Genomic DNA, 20,610 nt, shown 5'->3' on the forward strand with positions numbered 1-20,610 from the left:
CGGGACTGCCCTATAGGAATAATTTTGACAAGATGCATGGTGTAAGCATGTTTAAAGCGTATCTCTACAGATTGCTTATTAGTTTCAAGGGGAAAATATAGTAACACTACACTGGAGAAATCAGAAAACATCATGACTCGACTAAAATTCACATCATTAGTGAGGGGCAGCTGGACACTCCATGCCTCCTGATATGATGCCACAAAAAGGACATGCTATCACTTCTGCAGTATTGCAGACTGAGATGCATAACCTGAATCTAACCATGAGAAAACATCAGACACCCAAATAGGATACATTCTAAAAAAAATAGAGATCTGTATTCTTCAAAAGTGTTAATGTCATAAAACATACACACATACATATGCAAAGGCTCTGAAAATGTTCCACATTAATGGGAACAAAAGAGCCACAACAGCTGAATGTGATATTCGATCCTACACTGGATCCTACTCTGGAGGAGAAAAAAAAAAAACAGGGACATTACTGAGTCAAGTGACAAAATTGGAATATGATGGTAGATTAGATCAAACTCCTGAGTTAAATTAAATTTATTGAAGTTGAGGGATGCCTAGGTGGTTCAGTGGTTGAGTGTCTGCCTTTGGCTCAGGGCATGATCCCAGAGTCCTGGGATTGAGTCCCGCATTGGGCTCCCTGCATGAAGCCTGCTTCTCCCTGTGCCTGTGTCTCTTCCTCTCTCTCTATGTCTCTCATGATTAATAAATAAAATCTAAAATAAATAAATAAATAAATAAATAAATAAATAAATAAATAAATTTATTGAGTATCTGTATTGTGGTTATAAGACATATTTATTTATTTACTTATTATTTTCATGACAGACAGGGAGAGAGAGGGAGAGGCAGAGACTTAGTCAGAGGGAGAAACAGGCTCCCTGCAGGAAGCCCAATGCGACTCAATCCTAGGACCCTGGGAACAGGACCTGAACCAAAAGTTGAGGCTCAATCATTGAGCCACCCAAGAGTGCCAAGATGGATCTTTTTTTTTTTTTTTTTTTTTTTTTTAAGATGGATCTTTATTATTAGGAATACACACTGAAGTATTTAGAGGTTAAAAGTCACCATGTAGGGGTGCTTTATCTTTGCAACCTTTCAATAAGTTTGAAATTATTTCCAAACAAAAAGTTTACAAAATGCTCCCCTGCAAAATTCCTGGAATCCTAACTCAGTCAGTGTGGACTGTGCCCACAAGAACTCCATGGATGTGAGCATCTCTTTCCTAAGTATGATAGTTTGTCCCAACCTGCCAAATGTCTGATCCCAAGCTAAGTGAAAAACTGCCAAGGAGCTAAAGTAGGCATCTTCTAAAAGAATCCTTTCATCATTGTTTTCAGTCAGAACATCTTTCCCAGAACAGGCTCTTACTAGAGGCTTGTTAAATCAGCCAGAGTTGCTTTTCGGCTTGTGAGTGAGGATGGTGAACTCTGAGTAGGTCTGAGATCTAGGTTCTGCCTCCCTCTCTCCTGCTGCATGATGTCAGCCTCCTTATCCATGGGGTGATGGCTTTGGACCAGAGCAGAGGCTGCAAATTGGTAACCCAAGAGCTACCAGTCCACAAATATATTTGTCCTACATGTTTGCTTGCTTGTTTGTTTGTTTGTTTGTTTGTTTTATTTTATTTAACAGAAGGGGGGGGAACAAGTACGGGGAGGAGTAGAGGGAGAGGGAGAAGCAGACTCCTGGCTGAGCCAGGAGCCAGGAGCCCAGAGACCCTGAGATCACAACCTGAGCCAAATTCAGACGTTTAATCGACTAAGCCACCCAGATGCCTCTAAGGGGTATTTAAAAAAATGTTTAATTAGTTACTGACAGTCAGCAACCAGAATACTGCACATAAAAATTTGGCTCCATCTTTTCTGACCATAAGGGATACACATTTCCAGCAACTGGTAGTAATTGACTGGAGTTGGAGTATGTGCTCTGCTGCTCCCCACAGTCCCCAACCCACCTTTTTTTTTTTTTTTTAAAGGATTTATTTATTTATTTGAGAGAGAGAGTATGTGTGTGAGAGGGGGTAGGGGCAGAGAGAGAGGGAGAGAGAATCTCCAAGCAGATTCTGCATTGAGCTCGGAGCTCAGTGTGGGGCTTATTCCCATGATCCATGAGATCATGACCTGAGCCAAAACTGAAAGTCTGATATTCAATTGACTGAGTCACCCAGGTGACTATCTCCCCTTTTATATTATAACCAATCAGCTTCATCATTTACAGTTTCTGCTTGGCCTTTGGACTGGAAAATCTCAAAAGACCTCTTGGTTCCCATCTTCTTTGACCATGTCCCATCTCTTTAGGGATTTCAGATGATGAATTAGAGGTTGGATGGAGTGAGGAGTGAGGTGAAGAAGAATAACAGAACCAAAATGAGAGTTGCCTCAAGTACATTGGCTTGCATAGGGCCAGCCCATGGTTTAAGACATTGATGTATCCAGTGGAGCCTTAGATGGGATGGGATACTTGAAGTCAGAATTGGGAAGAAACCAGGGATTTTATTGGAATCAGGACAGTAGATGGAAGAAAGATTGAGGGAAACTCAAGTATCTGGGGAGACTGCCAAGTGCCTACAGCTGAGGGCATTACCGTGAGCAATCTTGGGGTCACAGCTAAGAGCAGTTGTGATTTTTTAAAAAAATATTTTATTATTTATTCATGAGAGACACACACACACAGAGAGGCAGAGACACAGGCAGAGGGAGAAGCAGGCTCCATGCAAGGAGCCCGATGTGGGACTCGATCCCAGGTCTCCAGGATCAGGCCCTGGACTGAAGGTGGCACTAAACCACTGAGCCACCCGGACTGCCGCTAGCAGTTGTGATTTGTACCCAGGAAGTGGATCCTGGAGAGAAAAGTAAAAGAGAAAAAAAAAAAATCATAGTGTAATGGAAAGAGTACCGAGGAAGGAATCAAATATTGTGGTTTTTAGTTCCAGATCTACCGCTTACTAATTGTGTGATCTTGGGCATATCACTCCACATCCCTTTATCTATTTCCTTAACTTCAAAATATGGATGATAATAAAAGCCCTCCCTATCTTAGGGTTCTAGAAAGACTAACCTACAACACCAGATAGCAAAAACACTTAGCAAATGGGGAAGCACTATCCCAAAGTGAGATGAAATTGAGAAGGTGTAATTTAGTCTCCGAATTCGGGGCTTGAAGTGCCCATTGAGGGTCTGCAACTTTCTTATTTAACAAACCATGAGTTTGAGACCCCAAGAGGAGATATTATGTAGTAAGTTTAGGGCAGAGGTGGGCACAGTGCTCCGTTACTTTGTGAGCAGAAGCCCCTGTGAGCTCCCTCTAGGAATGGATGAATGAAACTAACCAAAGGAAGAGGGAATAAGGATCCAGTGAGGGGTATTTGTGTACAGGGAATGCCCCCAAAGTGTGTATTTCGTCACATCCACTTGAAGGGGACAGGTCTTTGTAACTAGTCCTGCAGTTATAGAAACAAGGAAACACTTAGTGAACCTTGAAAGAAGTAGTCTTATTTCCAGGGACTTGTGTGCAAGTCCCACATTGCATATTAAGTAGCATGCACAGTGAATGAAAGCACTGTGAAAGTGAGGGTGAAAAGATCATCATATTCTACTTCCCTTGATGCAGATGAGGAACCTAAGGCTCAGAGATGGGAAATGGCTTGCCCAAGGCCACAGGGCTTGTTTCTGGCAGAGCTGGGACTATAATGGGGTTTCTTGATTTATAGTCCAGGGCTTTTACTCCATGTGCCAGGTCAGATTGCATATGGCAGCAAATAAGAGAGACTAATGATGGCTTACACCAATGGAGATTTATTGACTAATGATGGCTTAAGAGATAGGGGTTACTTTACTCACTTTTATAGGATGTCCAGAGGGGGACAGTGTAGCTGCTGAAGGATCCTAAGGACCCAGTCTCCTCCTGTCTTCCTACTCCTCACTCTCAGCCCATGGCTTTTGTCTTTACTGTGATAAAATAGCTGTATCACCTCTAGGCAGTGTGCCTGTATTCCAGGTAGCTGAGTTTGTCTTTTTTTTTTTTTTTTTTTTTTTACGTAGGCTCCACTCCCAGCATGGAGCCCAATGTAGGGTTAAGCTCCCAACCCTGAGATCAAGACCTGAGCTGGATAAAGATTTGGCCACTCAACCAACTGAGCCACCCAGAAACCCCTGAGTTTGTCTTTTTATAGACTTACCTAAAAGCTCCAACCAATGAGGCACATAGCTATCCTAATTGCAAAGGAATCAGGATGGGTAAGTAAGTAGGAGGTAGCTTTTGAGTTTTTAGTTCATAATGTTTAGTCCATGCTGTATCACTATGCTACATCATTTTATTTATTTAAGATTTTATTTTTTTAAAATTTTTTTATTTATTTATTCATGAGAGACACAGAAAGAGAGAGGCAGAGATACAGGTAGAGGGAGAAGCAGGCTCCATGCAGGGAGCCCGACATGGGACTCAATCCCGGGTCTTCAGGATCAGGCCCTGAGCCAAAGGCAGACACTTAACCGCTGAGCCACCCAGGCATCTCTATTTTATTTTTAAAAGTAATCTCTACACCCCACATGGGGCTTGAACATATAACCCTGAGATCAAGAGTCCCATGCTCCTCTGACTGAGTCAGTCAGGCACTCCTATGCTACAGCATTTTACAGATAAAGAAGTGGTGAGTGCAACAAACTCCTCCCTTAAAATCAGAAAGTAGGTTCAAGTCTGGATTTTGCCACTTTTTTGTGGGTCTTCAACATGTCTCAGTTGCCTCACTTGAAAAAGTTTTGGGCTAGGGAACCCTGGGTGGTGCAGCGGTTTAGCGCCTTCCTTTGGCCTGGGGCGCGATCCTGGAGACCCGGGATCGAATCCCACGTCGGGCTCCCAGTGCATGGAGCCTGCTTCTCCCTCTGCCTATGTCTCTGCCTCTCTCTCTCTGTGTGTGACTATCATAAATAAATAAAAATTAAAAGAAAAAAAAGAAAAAGTTTTGGGCTAAATGACCCCAAAAGACCCTTCTGGCTCTTACTTCTATGACCTTATCCTATTCAAATCCTAATCCATGTACTTTTATTTCCCTCTCTCCATGGAATTCTAACATAAATGTCATAAATTATGACAATAACTGGTATGTAAAAGTTGTGTATTTTCCTGACAAGTGTTGGTATCAGGAAATTTCAGCCAGAAATTCCTACCTTGAGAGCATCAAGGTATCTCCATAAACATATTTTCTTCTAAAAGGTGTCAAGTTTTGGAGTGCCTGGGTAGTTCAGTCAGTTAAGTGTGAAATTTTTTTAAAGGTTTTATTTATTAATTAATGAGAGACACACAGAGAGAGGCAGAGACATAGGAAGAGGGAGGAGAAGCAGGCTTCTTGCAGGGAGCCCAATGTGGGACTCAATCCCAGGACCTTGGGATCACGCCCTGAGCCAAAGGCAGACACTCAACCACTGAGCCACCCAAGTGTCCCTAAATGTCCAATTCTTGATCTTAGCTCAGGTCATGATCTCAAGGTCCTAAGATCAAGCCCTGAATCAGGTTCTGTGCTGGGTGTGGAGCCGGCTTAGGATTCTCTTCCTCTCCCTCTGCTCCTCTCCGTGCTCTTTCTCTTTCTTGAAAACAAAACAAAAAACTAAAAATAAATAAAACTTTTATAACATTTTTCTATATATGTCTTACAACCCTATTGTTAGATTAATTCCTAGGCATTATACCAATTTTATTTTTTTCCTATAACATTTTGCAAATGATTACTGGTATATAGAAATGCTATTACTTCTTGTATATTACCTTTATATGCAATAACCTTGCTGAACTCTTATTAATTGTAATACTATGTAGCTCTCCCCCAATTTTCTATGCAGAAAATCGAATTACCTACAAATTAGGATAGGCAGGGGAAATGTCATGAGGAAGGTCCTGAGAAGAGAAAGTTGAAGAAACAAGGAAGGCAGATGATGTTGCGCATAGTGAGATATAAGGCAGATGAGGAGGTGAGCCAGAGAGACAGCATCATTGCACAGGGTCTTGAAAATCATTTTCAGGATTTTAATGCAATGGAAAGTCACTAAAGACGTTTATGTTAAAACTGTAGGGCAGTCTCTATGTTAAGCCATTGGGTTCTGCTCATGTCTGTGTCCTGGCCAACATTTTGGTCAAATTTGAATGAATAAATATAAAGCATACTTTTCATGGATAATAAATATATTAGATAACCCTAAAATACCTTACTGTGAACTTGTAGAGCCTTGAGAATATATCCTTAGACATAAGACTCGATGTTTGCTAAGATCCCTTCCAACTCTGTTACTAAGGTTCTATGTTTTTCATCCTGGGTACTCTGCAATAGAGGGAATGTTCTCTCCCACTGGAGGTGGGAAACAGAATGAACCATACTTTGAGAAACAATCTATTAGGGTAGATCCATGTTTACAGGAATAATTCCACATATATGGTCAGTGCTATAATGAAGAGGCATAGAAGGGGTGCAAGAGGATGGGTATGCCCTGGAGAAGGGGAGTCTGCTTCTTTCTCTGCTCCTCTCCCTGCTCATTCTGTGTCTCAGGTGTGCACATATATAATAATACATGTATATGTATATAATAATATATGTATAATGCCTATGCAGAAAATAAATAAAATCTTTTAAAAAAAAGAATAAAGATTCCAACACTTTTGAATTTTCTTTGCCATATGACTTTTAAAAAAATATATATTTTATGTATTTTTTGAGAGACAGTAAGAGAGCACAAGCAGGGGGAGGGACAGAGAGAAAGGGGGAAGTAGACTCCTGGCTGAGCAGGAAGCCCGATGTAGGGCTCAATCCCAGGACCCTGGGATCACGTGGAAGGCAGACACCTAACCAACTGAACTACCCAGGCACCCACCCCTAGCCAACTGACTTCTAAGGAGCTCAAAGCTAATTCCACTCTTGAAGCCTGGGACAGGCAGTGGGGCTGATTACTCTAGGCAGCAGATAGGATCAGAGTAACTTTTTAGCATCCACCTGTGTTTCCTTTATAACAGTTAAGTTCATGCCTGGACAAACATCTGTGGGCTTTGGTGTGAAGTAACACTAATTTCACTAGGACAGGAAGCCTATTTTATCTATTTTTTTTATAACTGACCCTCACCATGTAGCCCTTCCTGATGTGCTAGTACTCATACAGTGTCTGTTGGATGAATGAATGCAGGCTTGCGGTGGTAGTTCTCCTGCTTTGGAGTCTGGGTGTGAGAGAGCAGAGAAGCTTTGAGTTTGGTCCCACAACACCTGCCTCATGAATTGGTCTATGACCTAGATTGGTCATTTCAGTTCCCTGTGACGAGACTAAATTTCTTTCCAGGGCTCCAAATTCATAATACTATGACTTTTCCACTTACCCTTCTACTCTTCATTCCTTTATATTTGTATAGGCTATAAACACTCCTTCATAGTCATTATGAGTAGTGCTCTGTAAGTACTTGCTAAGTGCTAGGCACCGACTTAAGCCCTTGATATATATCAACACATGCGATCGACCTAGCAACCCTAATAAAGTAGGTCCCACTATTTCCATTTTACAGTTGAGGAAACTGAGGCACATATATATATTAGGTATCTCCCACAAGCCCACATAACTTGTAAGTAGCAGTTTCCAGATTTGTACAAAGGGACTCAAGGTCCAGGGCTTTCAACTAAATCCAGTGTTCTTTCTGGTACCCAACTTGCTCTAGAGGTTGACTACCTGGCCCCAGTGCCTGGTTGCCTGAGTTAAATTGCCACTGTCTTCATTACTGGCTTGCTGTCATTAGGTCAATCACCAAATTCTGTGTTTGTTTCTCATCTGTAAAATGAGGATGAGAACATTAACACCAATTGTAAAGCATTGTTGAGAGCTAAATGAGTTATTAGGTGTCACATACTTCTAAGAGTTCCTAGAATATAGTAAGTACTCAGTAGGCATTAGCCATCACTTTTCCTTCTGGACCTCTGCTATCCAGAAGTATAACGTGACCCAAATAGTAATTTTAAGTTTTCTAGTGGCCACATTTTAAAAGGCAAACAATAACAACAAAACAACATGAAGTTATTATGATTTTTAAAAGATTTTATTTATTTATTCATAAGAGACACACAGAGAGAGAGGCAGAGACACAGGCAGAGGGAGAAGCACGCTGTCTATGGGGAGCCTGACACCGGACTGGATCCCAGGACCCCGGGATCACGACCTGAGCCAAAGGCAAATAGATGCTCAACCAGTAAGGCACCCAGGGGTCCTGAAATTATCTTAAATGGGTCTTATGTAGCCAAATATATCCAAAACGGTAATCAATTTTGTTATCAATTACCCAGTTTGTAACCAATATAAAACTATGAATATTTAATTTTACATATTTTTGGTACTAAGTCTCAGAAATCCGATGCGCATTGTACACCCACGGCACATTTCAACTTGGGCCAGCCACGTCATTTGCGGCCGGTGGCAGCGCAGCCCCGAGGGGCGCCACCGCCGCCGCCCAGTCGCCCCCCCACAGCTCCTTCCCGCGACCAGGGGCCCGCGCCCCGCCCAGGTTACGTCACAGAGCTCGCGGGCCCCGCGGGCGGGGAGGCCCGGGCCGCCCGCGTGTGCCCGGCCGCTCGCATCCTCCCTGCTTCAGGGAGAACCCAAGTTCTGAAAGGAAGCGACGTCCACCGCAGAGTCGCGGCCATGGTCGGTCTGCCCGCCCGCCGCCCGGGCGCCAGCGGGCGGGAGGCGGTAGTCTGAAGCCCCCATGCGTACCTCGCCCCCAACGGCCCTCCGCTCGCGCCGCTACCACGCCGAGGTCGAGGCGGCGGGGCCGCCGCCCATTGGCCCGCCGCAGCCCTTCGCCCGCCCCCTCGCCGGGCTCATTGGTCCGAGCAGCGGCGCCCGCGGGATAGGCGGCGGTGGCGCCCCTCCCTCGCGCCGGCCCTCAAGAGGGCGACGAGGAAGCGGCTGCCTCCCTGCGCCCCGCCCCACGGGCTCGCTCGGTGGCTCCGGCTCCTCCCGACTTCTCCCGGCTCCTCCCGGCCCTCTCCCGGCTCCCTCCGGCTCCGGCTCCGGCGCAGCGGCCGCGGGTAGGTGCGGCGACAGGCGGGGCCCGATCGGAGGGGCGGCCTCCCCACTGTCCCGGGGGCTGCCCGAGCCGCGCCCCGCGGCCGCCCGGGACCCCGCGGGGCCCGCCTGAGGCGGGGAAGGGCGGTGGCCGAGGGCCTGGGGGACGCGGGGGCGGCCGGGCGGGGGGCCTGCGGGCGGGGTCTTCCAGGCTTCGGGGCGCTCTCCGGGGTGCCCTTGGGGCCAAGCGGGCTGAGAGGACCGCGGCTTCGGGCGTCTGGAGCGTGGGGCCGAGCGGCATGCCTCAGGCTCTGGATGGGGCTGCGCCCGCAGAGCGAGGGTCGTCTGCGGTCTGCGGCCCTGGGTGGGGCTCGGGGACGCAGGAGATCTCAAAGGTCATTCCCTGAGATTTAGGGGGGGTCAGTTGAGGTGGGGCTGATGTGAAGTGGCGTGCCCCGTCCGGGGTTACGGGCGGGGCTGAGGGGCGGTCCGGAGAACCGGGCCGCCGCCTGGGCTCCCTGCGAGCGTTCCCTCTGGCACTGTTGGGGGACTGGCGTTGTGTCTGGCTGCGGCAGGGCGGGCGAAGCCGTCGCGGCAAGGGTGGGGACGGGAGGATCGGGACAGGGACCTGGAGGGGGCAGTTGGGAACGTTACCCACAGCTGAGATTGTGATTTAGCACTTGGACCAGGTTTCTCCGCTAGGGTGTTGCCCGAGCTCTCTCTCTCTCTCTTTTTTTTTTTTTGGTGAAATTGCCTCGTGGGGGAACGTTGTTTTTTTTTTTTTTTTTTTTTTTTTTTTTGCTTCCACCCAGGAACGTGTAAATTAAATACATTTGCTGCTTTTGGGAAGAGGCAGTCATTATGCTTAGGTTTGTGTTTTAGGACCCAGACCCGGGTGTGAAACGTGCTGCTCGGGAAGGTTAGTGTTACCCAGCTTTCTCCTGGAAACCCCCTTTCTCCTTTCCCTCCTCTGGTTCAGTTACACTATTGCTCCCCAGGGCCTCTCGGTTCTCTCTCCCTGGCTGCATAGCATTGCAGTGTTTCTTGCTGTCTGTCTCTCTCTCTCTCTCTCTCTCTCTCTCTCTCTCTCCCCCTCCCTCTCTCCCGCCCAGTTTCCCTGCTGCTGTGCTTTTGGCAACTGCCTCTGCTCTTTCCCAGGGATGGTTGTGGCATTGCATCAGGGGATATTTGTGCTTGTAATTTGCTCACTCAGCCCAGGAAGAGGGAGAATAGTTTACTGCAGCGTTGGGGGTGGGGGGGTGCCGTCAGCTCGGCTGGGTAGGCAGAGAAATGGGTGTGGTGAGGGAATACAGCTGCTCTAGGCCTATAGGGTAACACTGCCCAGTCATCAGCTCAAAGAGATTCAAAGAGCAGCAGCAACAGCTATTTTTATAAATCAGTCCTGAATCCAAGCTGAGCACATGGATTTAGAGTGAACAGTTGTCATGCTCTAACTATTACCGGCTGGGTGTTTGGTAGACAACATTGGAGTTGCTAAGCGAGAACCTTACAGTGCAGCAGGTTCTTTACTTGAAACTTTCTAACTTTGCTCTTCTCACCTTTCTGGAATGGGACATCTCTCTTCAGGGGGTCTTTCCAATGAAGTGGTTTGATGGTCCAGACTTCTCCTTTTCAGATGAAATGCTTCTACATCAGTGGTGGTCTTCCTCTCCAATTTGGCTTAAAAATAATAGAGCTAATCACCTTTTGAGCACTTGCCATCTTCCAGGCACGAGTCGTAGGTATTTGTTTACAGATGGGGAAATTGAGACTGATAGGAATAAGGGGTCACACAGATAGTTGTGTGGCAGAACTGGCATCTGCCCCAACAGTAGTTCAGAAACTGAAATTTTTGGTTCACACAGGGGTGATTTAAGCACTTGAGAATTTATTCATGCAAAGTAATCGCACCAGAGACTGATAAACCAGATACTAGTTTACTGACACTGAAAGTATAAAGTGCCCTGTACACAATTGGAATTAATTATCCACTGGCTAGTAAACCTTTGTTTCTGGGCAGCCAAATCAGTAATAAAAAGGCAATTGATTATAGAATGGGGACTAAGGGCTCTGCATGTTTTTAGGGAATGTTTTCATCAAGTTACTGAATCCTAGTGAGTCTCCCATTTCCCATTGAAGAAACGCATACATTAATGTTTGACAGTGCTGGGAGGATTCTAAATATTATTATTATTATTATTATTATTATTATTTTTATTATTTATTTATGATAGGCACACAGTGAGAGAGAGAGGCAGAGACACAGGCAGAGGGAGAAGCAGGCTCCAGCATGCAGGGAGCCTGACGCAGGACTCGATCCCGGGTCTCCAGGATCACACCCTGGGCCAAAGGCAGGCGCCAAACCACTGAACCACCCAGGCTGCCCTAATCATCTTTCATATATTTGTCATCTTAGCACATTTTTACCTGTGTTAAAATTCTCAAATTTGAAAGTTTACATATTAAAAAGTCATTTTCTTTTTCTTTTTCTAAAAGATTTTATTTATTTATTTATGAGAGACAGAGGCAGAAACATAGGTGGAGGGAGAAGCAGGCTTCTCTCAGGACTCTATTCCAGGGCCTCAGGATCATGCCCTGAGCAGAAGGCAGATGCTCAGCCGCTGAGCCACCCAGACGTCCCAAAGTCATTTTCCATTGTTTGCTGGCACTGAAGGAAGCACTTGGATTTTACGTCTAGGTGGCTTAGCTTTATTTTTATTTTTTATTTTTCTTGAGGATATGAAAACTTTTAATTAATCACATACTCTGGCTTTAAGAGTAGGACAGGTTTCCCAAGATTGCTTGAAATGGATTGAGAGCTGGGAATGATACTGCCTTGTGTTTTTCATTTTGGTTATAGGGTGTGTGTGTGTGTATGTGGGTGTGTGGAAGTGAGTATTCCCTTGTGGGAAGGGGGGCTTGTGTGGTTTGAACCTCTCACCCACATCAAGATAGGTGACTTAGCTTTAGTCAGAATTAGTTCTTTTTTTTTTTTTTAAGATTTATTTTTATTTATTTATGATAGACATAGAGAGAGAGAGAGAGAGAGAGAGAGAGAGAGAGGCGCAGAGACACAGGCAGAGATAGAAGCAGGCTCCATGCAGGGAACCCGATGTGGGACTCGATCCCGGGACTCCAGGATCGCGCCCTGGGCCAAAGGCAGGTGCGAAACCGCTGAGCCACCCAGAGATCCCCCCCCCCTTTTTTTTTAAAGATTTTATTTATTCATTCGTATGAGAGAGAGAGAGGCAGAGGCAGAGACAGAGGGAGAAGCAGGTGCCATGCAGGGAGCCTGATGCCGGACTTGATCTTGGAACTCCAGGATCATGCCCTGGGCCAAAAGCAGGCGCCAATGGCTGAGCCACCCAGGCGTCCCAGAGAGAGGGGTCTTCCTGATTTCAGTGTCTTGTTCTTTTTACCGATTTTGTTTTTGAATTTTGATTCATCCTTTGTCTCTTGAAAAAAAAATTTTTTTTTTTAAATTCATGAGAGAGAGAGAGAGAGAGGCAGAGACACAGGCAGAGGGAGAAGCAGGCTCCATGCAGGGAGCCTGATGTGGGACTCCATCCTGGGACTCCAGGGCTGAAGGCAGGCGCTAAACCACTGAGCCACCCAGGGATCCCCCTGTCTCTTGAAATTTTTGCTCTTGACCCTTCATATTTGAGGCATTGATTTTCTTTCCTCCTCTTTTTTTTTTTTTTTTTTAAAGATTTTTATTTATTTATTTATAGACTCAGAGAGAGAGGGGCAGAGACACAGGCAGAGGGAGAGGGAGAAGCAGGCACCATGCAGGGAGCCCAATGTGCGACTCGATCCCGGGTCTCCAGGATCACACCCCAGGCTACAGGCGGCACCAAACCGCTGCGCCACCGGGGCTGCCCTTTCCTCCTCTTTCTACTCCTCTTTTCCTTCTCCTCCTCTTCCTTTTTTTCTTTCTTCTTTTTAAAATTATTATTTTCTTAAGTAATCTCTTCTCCCAACATGGGGCTCATGCCAAGAGTTGCATGTTCTGCCAACTGAGCCAGCCGTGTACCCCTCTTCTTTTTAAATTTTTTATTTTTATTTTATTTTATTTTTTTATGATAGTCACAGAGAGAGAGAGAGGCAGAGACATAGGCAGAGGGAGAAGCAGGCTCCATGCACCGGTAGCCCGACGTGGGATTTGATCCCGGGTCTCCAGGATCGCGCGCTGGGCCAAAGGCAGGCGCTAAACCACTGTGCCACCCAGGGATCCCTTTTTTTAAAATATTAACCATGGTTAGTTGATGAGTAGGCTTTATTTTTCCTTAAAAAGCAAGAAAATCTGAGGAACATTTTGACCTAATGGAAGTCATCTGGTGGTTCATTTGATTTGGTCAATTTTAAAAAGAAACTGAGTAAATACCACTGATTTTACTTTGTTCTTATAAATGGCACTTTTAGAACCAGGTTCCTGGGGCAGCCCCAGTGGCTCAGCGGTTTAGCACCACCTTCAACCAGGGGTGTGATCCTGGAGACCCGGGATTGAGTCCCATGTCGGGCTCCCTGCATGGAGCCTGCTTCTCCCTCTGCCTGTGTTTCTGCCTCTCTCTTTCTCTCTCTCTCTTTCTCTGTGTGTGCCTCTCATGAATAAATAAATAAAATATTAAAAAAAAATAGAACCAGGTTCCTGTGGATTTACTGCTAGGAATGTGTTGAGGACAATTATGGTCAAGAAAGGGGATAAAGCAAACTGACATATCTGGGGGATCATATTCATCACCCTTTTAGAGCTCTCTAGGGTTAATCTCTCAATACAGACTTGATGGGAATTGTTTTGTATGCCCTTAAATTTTTGTTTAATTAATTTATTTTTGAGAGAGAGAGGGAGCCGGGGGTGGGGCAGAGGGAGAGGGAGAAGCATGTTTTAAGCATACTCTGTACTGAGTGCAGAGGGATTTGGGGATCAATCTCATGACCCTGTGATCTTGACCTGAGCTTAAACCAAGAGAAGAAGAGGAGGCTTGACTCACTCTGCCACCCAGGCACCCCTGTATGTCATTAAATTCTGAGCTTTAAGCATACTCTGTACTGAGTGCAGACGGATTTGGGGATCAATCTCATGACCCTGTGATCTTGACCTGAGCTTAAACCAAGAGAAGAAGAGGAGGCTTGACTCACTCTGCCACCCAGGCACCCCTGTATGTCATTAAATTCTGAGTTCAAAAGTCAATTCAGCCTAATTTGGTGTTTCTTTATGTGGTAGTAAAGTTAAATTTTTTTTTTTTTAAGATTTTATTTCAGAGTCTCTGCATTTCAAGGGGCAGAGGGAGGGGGGAGAGAGAGAGAGAGAGAGAGAGAGAGAGAGAATCCCAAGCGGACTCTGCCAGGCTCTATCTCATGACCCTGAGATCATGATCCAGTCTGACACCCAACAGACTGAGCCACCCAGGCAGCCTGAAAAGTTAGTCTTCTCACCATAAAACCTATCTTATCAGTTTACATGCATTTAAAGGTTTTTTTTGTTGTTGTTGTTTTAAGATTTTATTTATTTATTCATGAGAGACAGAGAGAAGGCAGAGACACAGGCAGAGGGAGAAGCAGACTCCCCATGGGGAGCCTGACGTGGGACTTGATTCCCGGGATCACGCCCTGAGCCAAAGGCAGATAGATGCTCAACCGCTGAGCCACCCAGGCATCCCTGTATTTAAATTTCTTTTAAATGTATTGCTTTTCTTCACTTTCTGACTTTGCAAGAAGGCAGTTTAAAAAATAATTTATTTTCAAATAATTCTAGATTTACAGAAGATTGTAAAGACATTACGGAATTTCCATATAATTTTCATCTAATTTTCCTAATGTTAACATCTTATATAATGATACATTTATTAAAATTAGGAAGTCAGGGGCACTTGGGTGTGGTTCAGTGGTTGGAGTGTCTGCCTTTGGCTCAGGTTGTGGCCCTGCAATCCTGAGATCGAGTTTTGCATTGGGCTACCTACCCATAGGGAGCCTGCTTCTTCCTCTACCTATGTCTCTGCCTTTGTGTGTGTCTCATGAATAAATAAATACAATCTTTTAAAAAATTAGGAAATCAATATTAGTTTAAGATTATTTTAACTTGGGGATCCCTGGGTGGTTCAGCGGTTTGGCGCCTGCCTTAGGCCCAGGGCGTCATCCTGGAGTCCCGGGTTCAAGTTCTGCATCGGGCTCCCTGCATGGAGCCTGCTTCTCCCTGCCTGTGTCTCTGCCTCTCTCTCTCTCTCTCTCTCTCTCTCTCATGAATAAATAAATAAAATCTTTAAAAAAAGAAAAGATTACTTTAACTAGATTATAAGCTTTCCTCTCCTTTCCCTAATTTTTCCCCAGTGATAACCCTTTTTCTGTTACAGGATCTGATCCAGGATGCCACATTCCATTCAGGTGTCCTGTTTCCCTAGTTTCTGACAATCTGTGAAAGTTTCTTAGTCTCTCCTTGCCTTTCGCTCCTTGACACCTTTGAGTAGCAGTTATTTGCAGAATTTTTCTGAATTGGGATTTCTGGTATTTTCTCATGATTACCCTGAACTTAGGCATTTTGAGGGAGAGTACCATAGAGATGGTATGCCCTTTCTTGTTACATCATATTGCATATCAGGGGATACCTGAGAGCAAAGTGACTTACTATACTGATGTTAATGTTGATAACTTGATTAAGGTAATATCTACCTGGCTTCACTAAAGTGATTATTTTTCCATTTCCTTACTTTATTTGTTAGAAGCTAGAAATAAGTCACTAAGTCAAGCCCATTTCTGGAGGAAGGGAATTAAACTCTACCTCCTGAAGGGATCAGTATTGAAAAATTTGGAGCCTAGGTTATTATTATTATTATTTTTAAGATTTTTATTTATTCATGAGAGACACAGAGAAAAAGGCAGAGACATAGGCAGAAGGAGAAGCAGGCTCCATGCAGGGAACCCGATGTGGGACCCGATCCCGGAATCACAACCTGAGCCAAAGGCAGATGTTCAACCACTGAGCCACCAGGTATCCTGGGAGCCTATGTTAGAATCACCCATGTAATGAATAAATATTTTGGGGAGGTTCTCTGAGGCTCTACAGAGATCTAAATTTCATCTACTAATTTTAGCATTCATGGATGAAATTTGCCTGCAGTGGCAATTGCTGTGTAACTGTAGTAGTGATTTTCTATATCCTTCATTCCTTCTACATTTATTATTTGGAATTCTTCTGAGAGTAAGATTTGTACATGCCCCTCTCCCCAAATTTATTCATTTGTATCTGTATGGATTTATGAATACTTATTTTTTTCCTTTGGGTTGTAATCCAATACAGTACTTTATTGCTTACATTCTTCTGGCTTTGGCCATTTGGCACTTACGTTCTTTTGATATGTTTCCCTTTTCTTTTTTTTCTTTTTCTTTCTTTCTTTCTTTTCTTTTCTTTTTTTTTTTTTTTTTTTTTTTTTTGGAGCTTACTTTCTGGTGCTGCAAGATGCTCCAGCCTCATCTTGTATTTTCCCTGTCCCAGCCCCCAGAAAAATCATTTTTCCAAGGAGCCTTGGTTTCTTTTATTGGAGAAAAATATTTAGAAACTCAGATCTGGTTTCTAAATGAACTGGATGTACACTGCTACTGGGCTATCACTGCTTGTAGGTCGTCTTAGAGGGCAGACCTAGGAAATACCTGTTTGTATACTGACCCAGGTTCACACATATCTATGTTTATTTCCATAGCTATCAGTATATAAATATGATGTGGTCATCCTGGTCTCTCTGACTCTAGTCCAGTACCATAGATTCCTTCTAGCATTCTTTTCCTTGCTTATTTGTAACTTCTTTTTCTGACGGTGAGAAACTTGGCTCTTGTTATTTATATTTACTTAACTGTTCAACCTTAGTGTATATGTAAAGTAGGAGAATGCAGTTTTCATTATCACATAAATTTCCAAGGCATTTTGCAGTTAATTAATTTAAATTATACTCCTATAATATTGGTATTTTAAATTACTGTTTTTCATTTTAAGTGGAGAGGTGATGTCATTTGCCCTTGGCCAAACAGGAAGTGAGTGACTGCAGCTAGATTTGATGACTTATTCTCCCAGTGCTGTGCTTGATCCTAAGCAAAACAGTCTTCATATCAGGTATCTTGACTAACAAGTCAACCTTTGTCCCTTCTTGGTAGGATTGCTCCTTTTCATTAAATACGTTTTTGGTTTTTAGATTTTTTTTTTAAACTTTTGACCGGTTGACAGCAAGGATAATTCCTTTTCTGGAATTATTTTGTCCCACTTAAGTTTTTTCCAGACTAAATAGTTTTTCCCCCCAGCCACTTCTTATGAAATGTGCTTTCTAAGCCTTTTACTATGTTGGGCATCTCCTCTGGATGCGGTAGTTTGTCAGTTATGGTCTGATCCAGATACTGTATTTAGTCCTGGAAATAAGTGACTAAGGAATTCAAAATGACCCTTGGGGTCATTGGGGAGCTTGGGGAGCTCCCTTGGGGAGCTTACCACTTAGTTTCCACCCTTGCTGCTTTAAAATAATTCTTTCTTTTCATATCCACTTTCAGGGTTAGTTTATACTTGTCTGGCAGTAAGCTCCCCTCTAGGTCTTTTTCTCTAGAGCTGCGATTAACCCAAGTCTTCATTCTTGATTGGTTGATTTTCTGATTCTATGTGTTGGACTCTTTTTACACTCCTATTTTCTTTCTATAAATCCAGTTTCTGTCCATTGTTCCAGAGGAGGCTTTTTGGTTCCTATTATCCTGTGCCTTTGTTACCCTTCCTGTGTCAATAATTTTGATACGTTTTTTTTTTCTATATTTTGACTTAAGAAAATATTCACCTAGAGAGTGCCAAGATCAGATCTTAGTAGTATGTAATTAGAGATAAAACTTAATACTTTATTTTCTCCTTACTTCTGACTGGTATTTCCAAAGATTTTGGTTCTGATTTTCTGCTATAGTTTGTGTGCAAAATTACAATTAAAATATATGTTTTTTTAAATTTTTTTTTAAAATTTATTTATGATAGTCACAGAGAGAGAGAGAGGCAGAGACACAGGCAGAGGGAGAAGCAGGCTCCATGCACTGGGAGCCTGATGTGGGATTCGATCCCGGGTCTCCAGGATCGCGCCCTGGGCCAAAGGCAGGCGCCAAACCGCTGAGCCACCCAGGGATCCCACAATTAAAATATTTTACATCTGGGCAGTCCCCACGGTGCAGTGGTTTGGTGCCGCCTGCAGCCTGGGGTGTGATCCTGGAGACCCGGGATCGAGTCCCGCATCGGGCTCCCTGGGTGGAGCCTGCTTCTCCCTCTGCCTTTGTCTCTGCCCCTCTCTCTGTGTGTCTATGAATGGATAAATAAAATCTTAAAAAAAAAATATTTTACATCTTTGTTTTTTTTTTTTAAGATTTTATTTTTAAGTAATCTCTACACCCATCGTGGGGCTTGAACTTACAACCCCAAGGTAAAGAGCTCAGTTAAGCATCAGACTTTTTTTTTTTTTAAAGATTTTATTTATTCATGAGAGACACATGAATCTCTTTCTCTCTCTCTCTCAAATAAAATCTTAAAAAAAAAAAAAAAAAGTTGCATGCTTTACCAACTGAGCCAACCAGGTGCCCCTAAAATATTCTACATCTTAAACTCTGAAGACATAGCTAGTTCATTTGTTCTTTTCTTTCTTTCTTTTTTAAGATTTATTTATTTGAAGAGAGAGAGGGAGATTGCTGAGCGTGGAGCTGAAGTGGGGCTCAATCTTATGACCTTGAGATCATGACCTGAGCCAAAATCAAGAGTTGAATGCTTAACTGACTGAGCTACCCAGTGCCCCTCAGCTAGTTCTTTCTAATGGTAGTTATTGATTATTGATTGAAATTAAGTTATATAATTATTATGACAAGTATAAGTTCTGACTTATTCACATGTAAAATGCTTTCTATTTCATTATCTCTCCACTCATATGTGTTGAAACTGTTGTGGAAAAACTTAAAAAGCTTTTTGGGAATATAATTTATGGAATGAAAAATTTAGGGGAGATTGAGGATAGTGGTCAGTGGGAATGGAAGTTAGAGCCGCTTAAGAAAAATGTTGCTTCCTAAAGTGACTCCCCTCTCTTAGCTCAGTTTTTATTAAACTGAGATTCCTTTTTTTTTTTTTAAACTATCTGAAATTCTTGATCACATGTTCATTTGGGTTAACCCATTTTATCTGTGATTAATAGAAGTACACTAGGAGTATTCCAGAGAGCCTTTATGTTATATGTAGAACATATTTTCTTTGAAATAATTTGTATTAGGATGCAAATATTCCTTTGGGTGATGGTAAGTATTTTCTTTCCTTTTTTCCTCTCTCTCTTTCTTTTTTATAGGTAAGTGATTTCTGAGTTTAGGGAAGAGTGGGAAAAGGGAGAGGGTGGAGAGTAAGACCGACTTACAGACGTTTTTCCCTTGTATCAAGTCAGGTATCAGCTTTAGAAAACCTTTTTGATATTTTTCTTAGTCTGGTTAAGTATTCCTCTTTGGTATTTTCACCAATATATATCTTTGGGCATATGTTATTCCATATTAAAAAGATTAAGTTAAATGACATACCATAAAATTCACCATTTTTAAAATTAATTAATTAATTAATTAAAAAAATTTTATTTATTTATGATAGTCACACACACAGAGAGAGGCAGAGACATAGGCAGAGGGAGAAGCAGGCTCCATGCACCGGGAGCCCGACGTGGGATTTGATCCCGGGTCTCCAGGATCGTGCCCTGGGCCAAAGGCAGGTGCCAAACCACTGCACCACCCAGGGATCCCCAAATTTACCATTTTAAAGTGTAGAAGTATAGAGTATAGAAGTCATTTTGGGTTTTGTGTATTCAAAGCATTGTGTAATTACCACTATATAATTCCAGAACATTTGCATCATTCCCAAAAGACATCTCAAGCCCATTAGCCGTCACTTCCATCCTCCCCGCCCCCAATCTCTGTCAACCACAGCTCTAATTTCTGTCGCTGGATTTGCCCATTCTGGGCATATCCTATAAATTGAATCATATAATATGTAGCCTTTTTTTTTTTTTTTAAAGATTTTATTTATTCATGAGAGACAGAGAGGCAGAGACACAGGCAGAGGGAAAAGCAGACTCTCTGTGCAGAGCCTGATGTGGGACTTGATCCTAGGACCCCAGGATCATGACCTGAGCCAAAGGCAGATGCTCAACCATCGAGCCTCCCAGGAGCCTTTTGTATCTGGATTTTTTCATTAGCATGTTTCCAAAGTTTGTCCATGTTGTAGTCTGTATCAGTACATCATTTTTTTTTTTTTCTTGAAGATTTATTTGAGAGAGAGGGAACACTTTCATGCAGGGAGGGGTAGGGGTAGAGGGAGAGAGAGAGAATCTCAAGCAGACTCCCCACTAAGCACAGAGACCAGTGTGGAGCTCAATCTCATGACCCTGAGAAGAGTTGGGAGGCTGAACTGACTGAGCCACTCAGGCACCCCAGTACTTCATTCCTTTTTGTGGATGAATAATACTCATTGTATGGGAATATACCATATTTAGTTTATCCTTTCATAGGTGGGTTGTTTCCACTTTTTAGCTATTATGAATAATGCT

General features: G+C 43.4%; 1 protein-coding gene across 44 annotated transcripts in view; it reads left to right on the plus strand.

Annotated features, from left to right (window-relative positions):
* Window positions 1-8,537: 8,537 nt before the first annotated feature.
* MAP4 (microtubule associated protein 4) overlaps window positions 8,538-20,610 on the plus strand; it is a 199,713-nt gene continuing 187,640 nt past the window's right edge. For 33 of the 44 annotated variants that reach the window (XM_025988966.2, XM_025988957.2, XM_072722349.1 and 30 more), the window contains exon 1: window positions 8,754-9,060. The gene's annotated coding sequence lies outside the window, so the exon portion shown is untranslated. Of the gene's footprint in view, window positions 9,061-20,610 lie in introns of all 44 variants that reach the window. The other 11 variants (XM_025988934.2, XM_072722362.1, XM_072722363.1 and 8 more) reach the window with 5 other exon arrangements.

The sequence above is a fragment of the Vulpes vulpes genome, chromosome 9 (genome assembly GCF_048418805.1).
Source record: "Vulpes vulpes isolate BD-2025 chromosome 9, VulVul3, whole genome shotgun sequence".
NCBI lineage: Eukaryota > Metazoa > Chordata > Mammalia > Carnivora > Canidae > Vulpes > Vulpes vulpes.